The sequence below is a fragment of the Megascapheus bottae genome, chromosome 5, assembly GCF_031878675.1.
Source record: "Megascapheus bottae isolate mThoBot1 chromosome 5, mThoBot2.hap1, whole genome shotgun sequence".
Taxonomy (NCBI): Eukaryota; Metazoa; Chordata; class Mammalia; order Rodentia; family Geomyidae; genus Megascapheus; species Megascapheus bottae.
Window position 1 is genome coordinate 20,689,134 of NC_143513.1, and position 10,123 is coordinate 20,699,256.

General features: G+C 40.5%; 2 long non-coding RNA genes across 4 annotated transcripts in view; one reads left to right on the forward strand and one right to left on the reverse strand.

The window, feature by feature from the left end:
• LOC150063084 (uncharacterized) overlaps window positions 1–1,140 on the reverse strand; it is a 20,463-nt gene extending 19,323 nt beyond the window's left edge. For all 3 annotated transcript variants that reach the window (XR_016535389.1, XR_016535390.1, XR_016535391.1), the window contains exon 1: window positions 756–1,140. This is a non-coding gene — a long non-coding RNA (uncharacterized LOC150063084). The remainder of the gene's footprint in view (window positions 1–755) is intronic.
• Window positions 870–8,932, forward strand: LOC150063085 (uncharacterized). Its single transcript, XR_016535392.1, has 3 exons — window positions 870–1,064; window positions 2,807–2,875; window positions 8,469–8,932. It is a non-coding gene; the product is annotated as an uncharacterized LOC150063085 (long non-coding RNA).
• The last annotated feature ends 1,191 nt before the right edge of the window (window positions 8,933–10,123 follow it).

Genomic DNA, 10,123 nt, shown 5'->3' on the forward strand with positions numbered 1-10,123 from the left:
AGAAGTGAGGTATGGCTCAAGTAGAAGAGCACCAGATAAGCAAAAATGCAAAGCAGGAGCCTAAGGCCCTGAGTTCAATCCCCAGCACCAGGACATACACAAAAGAAAAAGAAACCATTGCACACTATTTCAAGCTTAGCCTTCTTCCAAGCATGATTCTAACTAGAAAATGGGACCCATTAGTTCTTAGTACTTATATTAAGCAAAGATGATGCTCTGAATGCCTTAGCCTATGAAGTTGCCACAGAGTCACCAAGTACAAGACAATGCAATCGTTGTCCTGCATTCTACATCTTGGATCACTGAGTAATTAATTTATTTACCCATCCAGCATCTATATTAAGTTCTTACCAGGTACAAAAAAAATTGATCATGATCATAATCCTACCCTCAGAGGCAAAGTTTAGGGGAGAAAGATACGTAAATACAAAAAAAAATGTTCTGCTAGAATAAAAAAATGTTCCAAAGAGTAACAGCAATACACATGAGACATTATGTGGGAAATGAACTCCACAACTTGGGGAAAGGATGGGAGGAGGGAAAGTGGGAGAAATACATGGGAGGGGGTACAATGCCCAACAAGAAAGGTACTCATGACCTTATGTATGTAACTGTAAGCCCTCTATACATCACCCTGACAAAAAATTAATTAAAAAAAACCCAAATGATCTCATGCTGCCCAAGTCAACATTCAGTTGTTCTCTAGAGGTGAGACTCCCGAACTCACCCATGACAGGCTCAGTCATGAGACTTACTGTGGCCTATGAGAAGTGACAGGCAAGTTGTACGTCATAAGTGAGCAGAAGCTTTAAGTGTAGGCTACCAATTCACCCTATGACGTCTATCACAAGAACAGCCTGTCCCAGGGAGCAGTTGCCCCTCCAGCCTGGGTCCACAGGAGGGTGGAACAAATCTGATGTGGTTACATAGTAGCACAGTTACCCCAGGCTGTTAAAAAAAAAAAAAAAAGCAACAGGAGGCCAGGTTGGCTTGAACACAGAAATAGAGTTGCTGCATTTCTGTGGGCTGGAAAGTTTCATGATGTGGGTGTGAGTTCATCTTTGGTAAGTGCTCTCCCGGCTTATAGACAGCCAGCTTACTGCTCTGGCCTTGGGTGGTAGAGAGAGATGGAGACCCAGAGAGAAAGACAGACGCACAGAGAGATTTCTCCTCTATCCCTTCAACAAAGGCCCTTACTAGTCCTGTCATGAAGGCCCCATCTTTATGACCTCACAGATACTATTACACTGAAGGCTAGATTTGAACACATAAATGAAGGGCTAGGGATGGCACAATTCAACCCATCATAGCAGGTTTTGAAACAAAGTTCAGAGATCAGGGTAGTTGGCTTGGTGATAAAGATCTAATATAGCTAGCTAAAGCATTTGTATTGTACTCTGTAGCATGGGATCTTAAAACCATTTTAAACCAGGGAGTAAAGAGGGACTAATTTGCATTCCAAAAACATATTGAATTCTAGTACAGTTGAGTACAAGGTGTATAGAGATGCAAGGTTAGTAACAAAAGCCTTAAGGATTAAAGTGGTTCTAGTGAGATGACGCTTTGCAAGGGCTGCCACCTGGCACAATGTACCAGCCTTAATCAGCACTGGGGAGAGGGGCAGTGGGGTAGAATTGGAAGAATAGAGTCCTGGGTATAGGAAACCAGCTACAGTGAGGAACAAAACATGAATCTCCTCGATTTCTGCCTTGAGTAACAGGATGACAAGCATCACTTTCTCTAGAAGATATAAAAGAATGACTAGAAATGGGGAAAGGAAAATAATCCTTTAATCTTGGACGTGCTGACTCTTCCTGTGACACCCAGATGGATGGGCCAACAGTATGAATTAGAAATTCTGCCAAGGCTGGGCACTGGTGACTCAACCCTGAGGCTGAGATTTGAGGATTGCTGTTTAAAGCTAGCCTGTGCAGACAAGTCTGTGAGTCTCTTATCTAATCAGCAAAAGTCAGAATTGAAGGCATGAGTTAAGTAGTAGAGTCCTGATCTTGAAGAAAAAGCCTAAAATAGAACAAGGATCTGAGACCAAGCTCCAGTGTACACACACACACATACACACACACACACACACACACACACACACACACACACACACACACAGAGGAAATACTCTTTTGGACATGAACAGAATCATCAGCAATGTATAGTGCAGATAATTGACAGGTCTTGAGAGCTATTGAGAGCTACTGAGGATGTAACAATAAGATATGGAGGGAAAGAATCCCACAGAAGAGAAGGAGAAAGGTCACGGGAGGACAGAATCATAGGAAAGATGGTGAGAACCAGTCCACAGAATCCTCATTTCTAAATCCAATGTAACAAAAAGCTCTCTCCTAGAGACAAAATGACTGTCAGCCATAGCCACTAAAAACCACATTGAAATGGTGACCTGTTGCCACAGCAAAAAGCAGACCATTAGCAAGTATAATAACCATTTTGAAGGGGCCAACATAGATGAAGTGAGAGGAGCCTTAATCCACTTCCGTGCACCACGAATTCCTCTTTCTGCCACAGCCCTTATTGATAGTTCAAATGCAGTTTGGAAGTCAGGCTTTTCACAGGCCCAGGACTTCTGCTGATAACATTGCTCTATAGGGAACCTGAGGCTGTTGAGTAAAGATAGGGAATTAGGTCAGCATTGATTCTCAATGTGTCAACCAAAGCACACCTCTCCCGGAGTCAACATCTATCAGTTCCAGTGCTTAATAAATATGTGATATTGTCCAAGTTCATTCAGTTCAATTGTCTATTCATTACTGTCTTCCCAATGCTTATTTTGTGCCAGGTGCTGTGCTAAGAGGATACAGAGGTGAATGTGATGGAGAAATATGCCCTTGTGGGAGGTTTATTTCTGGTAAGAAAGATGGGCATTAATCGTGTGAATAAATAAGTAAATATCAACCTGCAAGTGTATTAGGGAAATAAACAGGATAAGATAAACCAGTGGCTTGCAGGTTGAAACAGCTGTAAGAGTCACAGGTATGAAGAGAGGTATAAAAGAGAGATGGCTGAGTTCTGTCCTAAGGGGTCCAGTGGTTGTGGAATGGGTCTGAAGATTTGCATATCTCACAAGTTTCCAGGTAGTAGGAATGATGTTGGTCCAGAGAGAAAGAAATGAGGGAGGTTTGGGGTTTTTTTAACTAATAATAAACAACATGCATGTACCTTCATAACATCTTTTCTACTAGTTTAGTATGTCTGTATTAATACATTTAAACCATATGAAAACTTGGTAAATGAGCTAGCAAGGTACCCATTTTAGAGATGGGAAAACAGATAGAAAAGGTTGTTAAATATGGTGGTTTAGATCTTGGGTGAAGGTGCTTTGATTTTCATCCATGTTCTAAGTAGGTTGTTTGCTTCTTGTCTTATTGAGAAAATTGAAACAATCTAAGGAGAAACTCTAAGTTCCTTACTCATTTCACTCACCTACCATAGGTCTGGACTCATAAAGCTTGTCTCTCTGTCTATTGCCATACATGAACTTTCTTGGACCTCTTGTTGTATTAGTCATATTTAGTTGCATAGCAAACCACCTCAAAATTTAATAGCTTAAACTACAAATACTTATTATGTCACAGTGACAGTAGGTGGGAAATGGAGTAACAACTCAGCTGATTGTTACGACTTTGTCTCTGTAAGTTTCTCTACTTAGGCTTCAGACTCTTAACTCCTCTAGAGAGTCCACTTTCAACATGGCACCTGCACATGCGTGTGGATGATGCAGTTGCAGTTAATCACCACAGGGGCTTCTGGAGGGCTAATGAAGAGTTCTCAAACACAGCAGCAATTTCCCTCAGCATGAGTGACCCAAGAGTGGGCAAGAGGAAGCCACAATGCCTAACCACAGAAGTCACACACTGTCCCTTCTGTCCTGTTCTATTTCTTCCAAGCAGTAGACTAAGTCCAGTTCATATTCAGGGAAAAGAAAATTAGGCTCTACCTTTTGAAGACTGCAGTGCCAAAGTTCTGGTGGATGGGTTTTTCAAAACGTGCTATCTAAGCAAATCCCTCTCTTTATGCTTAAGGACATTGCTGTCATAACTGCCCCTCTGCTAACACAGGGTTCAGTTCTATATCTCTACTTGATCATCCTCACCATTACAGAAACATGTAGTTACTTTCCCTCTCATGGATATATTCTATTTTTTGTGATAAAAATCCCACCAAGATCTTCCATTAGTGTCCTCCCACTCTCTCTTAACCCGTTCCAAAGGGTTCCTCCCCCAGCAATTCATGGAAACTACTCTTGTCAAGTCATCAGAACCTTGAAGTTGTTAAATCCAATGATTCATTTTTAGCCTTGTCTTACTTGACAGAGCAGCGCTTCTCCTCTCCTCAATATGATTTTATCATTTGGCTTCTAAGCCACCTCCATTTTGATTTCCTGTCAGCTTCACAGGCTGCTTCTTCTCAGTTTATCTGACTTGTCTTCAAGTCTCACTTCTTCATGTCTTAATGCATTAGTTCTAGGACCTGGTTCTATTGTTTCTCTACCAACATTCACTCTGTTAGTGATCTCCTATAATCTTGTGTCTTTCACTAGCATCAGATAGACCATGCTCATGCAACAGCTCAACATATCTAAAACTGGCATGTGTATCATAAACCATACATCTTTTTTGCATTCAGCCATTCCCATCTGAGCTAACAGCAACTCTAATCTTCTGGTTGTTCGAGCCAAAATCTGGAAGTTGGGTTTGACTCTTCTTCCATCTTACTGTCAAATTATTGGTAATTAACTAGCTAGCACTCTACCACTTTGAGCCACAGAATCACTTCAGTTTTCTGGTGTTAATTGGAGATAAGAGTATCATGACTTTCCTGACCAAGCTGGCTTTTCTGATGTGATTCTCAGGTCCCAACCTCCTGAGTAAATAGGATTCCAAGCATGAGCTGCCAATGCACAGTTTTGCTGGGATTTTTTGAAAATGAATCTTCTGAACTTTTCTTCCAGTACTGGCCTTGAACCTAGATCCTGCAGATCTCCTGAGTAGATAGGATTATAAGCATGGTGAGCCACAGGTATCATAGTCTTTGATTTTGTTTTCAAAGCATATCTGGAATGCAAGCTCTTCTTACTATCTCTACTATCTCTATCTCTCCCTAGATGTTACCTTCTCAGCAATGGCTCTCCTGGCCACACTAGCTCATATTCCATCCCTTACCTCTAACCCATTTTACCCTTCTTTTATTTTTCCTACTCTTGTAATGTTTTCTCATTTATTATGTTGGTCATATTTTTCCCTCCACAAGAGTAAGGGTCTTTGTTTTTTTATTAATGTACCCCAATTTGCTTTCCCCATATCACACTGGAAGGTCTTCTCATGCCCAAGAATCTATAGACTCCTGTGCTGAAGGCTTGGTCTCCAGCTGGGAAACCTATGAAGAGTTGACTGGATTGTGAGCATGCTAACCCTATCAGTGGATTAATCCACTGACAAGTTCATACCAAATGGGCTATTAAGAGGCGGGCCTTGTTGGAGGAAATGTCTTTAAAGAGTGTATTTTGTCTCTGGCATTCTCTACTTCCTAGCTACCACAAGTTGAGAAGCTTTCCTCCATATCAGGCCCTTCTGCCATGGTATTTCCATGCCACAGGTCCAAAAGCAGTGGCGAAATTGGCGATCTACTGGAATCTCTGAATCCATGGACCAAAATATACTTTTCCTCTCTGAAGTTGTTTTGTCAGGTATTTTGTCTCTGATAGAAAGTAGATCAACATCACATATAATATGAGCTCAGTAAATATTTAGTTACTAAACAAACATTTCTTTTTTTTTCTTTTTTAAAGAAAAACCTCTGGCTGCTACAGAAGGAGACGATGTATTACTTAGAAGAAAATTTGACTAATTTGGTTTAAAGATGAGTTATTTTTTCACTCAATGTGTGATGTCTGAGGGTGTGATTTTTAGACCTGATACATTAGGGCAAATGTCTGTTTTGGCATCTTTTTTCCTCATCTTCAAAAGCAGTTCTGTGAGCCCTACCATCAAATCCACATTCTAGAAAGGAATAAGGGGAAGCCACACGGGGTATTACTAATAGCCAGGGATCTTATGAATTAGTTTAAGCAAAGGAAGAAATGGAGAGATATACATTTTTCTAGTACTTTTAAAAAAATAAATTGGGAAGTGATAAACGAGTGAGTTCTAGTTGTTTTCTTATGAACTATCAGGTAAATATTGCAGCCATTTGCTTAAAAGATTCAAATGCAAAGAAAAATAGATTAGGACAGGAAAAAGCAATCATGGCTCCAGGGTGGATGATGTATTAACTTGCAGATACTCAAGTGGGCAGTTGGATATATAAAGCTGATGATAATGGGAGAATTTGGATATAGCATGGAAGAGCCATGAGCTTTGGGGATATAAGAAGCTCTACAGTAAACGGAAATACTGTCTAAAACCAAGCCACAGATAAAAGGGAAGTGAAGGGGAGGAAGAGACTGGGAAGCAGAAAGAGGGCAGAAAATCAGGAAAATGCTATGTCAATTGAAAAGTGAGAAAGCAGAACCCTTTAAGAATGACTCCATCTTTCAGAATTTGTTTTTTTTTTTTTTTTTTTTGCCAGTCTTGGGCTTGAGCTCAGAGTCTGAGCACTGTCCTTGGACTTTCTCAAGACTAGAGCTCTACCACTTGAGCCTCAGCACCATTTCTGGCTTTTTTCTATGTATGTGGTACCGAGGAATCGAACCTGGGTCTTCATGCATGCTAGGCAAGCACTTTAACCACTAAGCCAAACTCCCGGCCCGGAATTTCAGTTTTTTTATCTATACAGTGAAGTGAACAAGAACAGCTATCGCCTAGGGTATTGATGTGGACCAAATGCTATAATGTATGTAAATGCTGGCATTGTGACTCAGGCAGGCACACAGTCAATGTCTGTTCACTACTCTTTGGCTGTGTTACCAGACCCATGGGGGAAGAGTACATTCCAGACAACCTTCTTAAATTCCCGCAGTCTCTGTTGACTCAGTATGGTAAATAGTCACTTGTCTGGGAAAATATTTATGCAGGATGAATAGAACAAATATTGATTTTGTTTTATCCCATAACCATATAACTCAAGGACAAAGGAGACTCAGTACATAAGTCTTAGACATAGTAAATGTGCTGTTCCTATTTTCAAGTGTGTGTTAATAGTAAATGAATTAACGCTTGTTGTATGAATACATGAATCGATGAATCAAGTGAAAGGAAATGATATAATATAATGTCTTGGCAAGGGGAGCATTAAAATATTTGTAAGAAGCCAAGCAATAGTGGCTCATACCTGAAATCCTAGTTACGTACAAGGCTGAGATTTGAGGATCCTGGTTTGAAGCCAACCCCAGGTAAGAAAGTATGTGAGATTCTTATTCTAGTTAACCAGTAAAAAGCTAGAAGTGGAGCTGTGGCTCAAGTAATAGAATGCCAGCCTTGAGGGGAAAAAAAAGCAGAGAGAAAGAACCCTGGCTCTGAGTTCAAGCCCTAGAACTACACACACACACACACACACACACACACACACACAAACACACACACACACACTTAAGTAATGAATGCATGGGGGGTTATATGCAAGTGAACATAAATAGCATTAACCAACACATGGTATTTTCAGAGTAGAATTCAAATGGTGTAATTCCTTAGAAAAATGAATTCACAGTCTAACAAAATGAATACCAGAAAGTGGTACTTGAAAGATGGGGGTCAAGAGGAGAGAGATAAACAAATGAAGACAGGAAGAGGGGATATACAATCATAATATTGAATGCCTATCTATGAAACTAGGAAATTGAAGGGAGAGCTTAAGTTGGGAGAGAATGATAAAAGTGGTGAATGACATCAATCAAGATACTTTGCATTCAAAACTAATTTGTTGAATGGTAACTCTTTTGTACAACTACTTAAAGATAATAAAAATATAACATAAAAAGTAATTGGAAGCATCTGTCTCTGTTATTTATCTTCAGGTGGTTAGCATCATGGGTTCTAGGGTAGTGTGAGCAAATTATTATTACAAAACTACTTCTTATTCCAATAGCGCTGAACTATTTCCCAGCCAGCAGCGCACCCGAGGCAAAAACCTATTATCACTATAGGAAACAATAAAGACTCATCTCAGGGAAAATGTACTCTACCTTTCAGAAAGGGAATATGGACTTGACATTCTCTGAGTAACTTAGCCAGGATTCACCGCAGGGAAGCTCTCTATGTAGCAATGTGTTACATGTCTGCAGGCAAGCATACTCTCACAACCAAGAAAGATTTTCCCACTGAGAGTCTTGAAAATGAAAATCTAAGTGGAAAAAAATCAAAGGACTATAATTTGAAGTAAAAACAGTATAGGGTATTGTTATTTATACTGATTCTAAATTCTTGGAGCCAAATATTGTTTTCTCATCTCTGTTGGTGGCACTTTGATTTCTTTTTTCCTTTCATTCTTTTATTTTTTTCCCCCAGCTTCCTTTGAAGTCAGCCTGAACAAACTCAACTGGAGGACTTAAATATGAACTATGTCAACCTACGCTCCTTCACTGGTGAATGGCTCCTGTACAGACTTCAAGGGACCTGGTTGAACAGTTAGAGGACCCAATTTAAACTTGTTTTTAAACAGCCAGAAATGTGTACTGGATTGAAGGATCTGCCTCACAGCTGCCTACAGACATTTAAAAAAAAAAAAAAAAAACCTCACTCTTCTCTGCAGCCTCCCTGGAAGGCCATCCATTTACCCAACAGAGAGAGCACGGCCTCCTGCAAGGAAGCATTTTGCTGCCCACTGACACATACTGGAAGCACTGTTCTGTGGTTCAAAAATCTTCCATCTGTTGCACCCTTTAAATCTTGGCTGGCAAAGACAAGACCTAACAGACCGCGTTCCCAGAGTTTTGCTGGCAGTACTGATAAGACGAAGAAGCACTAGCTAGTTTTAGTTTGAGGGTTCAAGAAACCTTGTCAAAAAGTTAATGTTTGATAAGTGAAAATGGAAACAAGAGTCAATTCTCCAGTGTCTACTAAAAACTTGATTGTCCTGGCCTGTTTTAAAAGAAGGGCAAATCACAGTTCCAAGTTAAGTGTCGTATGACCCCTTCCACAAGTAAGATAAAAGCAGAGAAGAAAAATTCTTAGCATAAGCAAGATGTTTACCGCTGATTCTTCCTCCCACCCTGTGTGAACCACTGAGGCAAGAGTGAATATTATTTCCCCCGCAGTGTTTTGGGAGGTACTGTGAGCCCAAGTGAGGTACTGACCAGCAAAAAGTGGACTTGAAAGTCTAAAGTAAGCACTAGACAGATGCGCTGGGAAGAGAGTATATGAACTGTGGCCAACAATGTTGCTTGGCAGCCCTCAGTGGGGCTAAATTAGCAGAGGAGGGTGACTGGCCTGTGGACCAAGTCAGCATGGGAGTAATGGGTGACTGAGGCTACAGTCATGTAATAAAAGCTCAATTTTGTTAGGCACTACTATACTCCAGATGTTGTGTCAGGTGCACAATAGTGACTTATGGTATGGATGAAGAAGCTGAGGATCAAATAAGTTAATAGGCTGCTCCAACATTGTCCCTGCAATGTAAGGCAGCCAAGGGCTCAAATGTAAAAGACACAAGTCCAGATCACTAGATCAGATGTCTAGGACCCAGCAACAGAGTCCATGTATCGGGATATGACATGGAAACCTCCCTGTCTTCTAAAATCTGACTGACCTTCATGTGCAGCTGCAGAGAGTGGGAGAGTAGAGGCAAGAGGAATAGCAAAGGCAAACACATTGGTAAGTAGAGCCTAGGGTGCCTGGAGCCCAATGGCTGATGGAAAGGGGGGGAATGCCATCTGAAAGGCCACATTGGCTCTTTAGAAATATTCTGACTTTAAGTTCAAACAAAATCTGACCTTTTGCTTTACAGCTGGATCCAATTATTTCATCAAGGAGCCAAAATAATGAAAACTGGAACAGGATAAAGGTCTATTATGGATCAAAACCCACATTATCAAATAGCAGATCCAAGAGTTTCCTTTCCATTGGCATTTTTGGTCACACTAGGAAAAAGTAATAGCTAAAATATCTTCGTTTGATGTAAATTATTTGCTTTCTTTGAATGTTCAAAAGGCTATCCAGGGAAG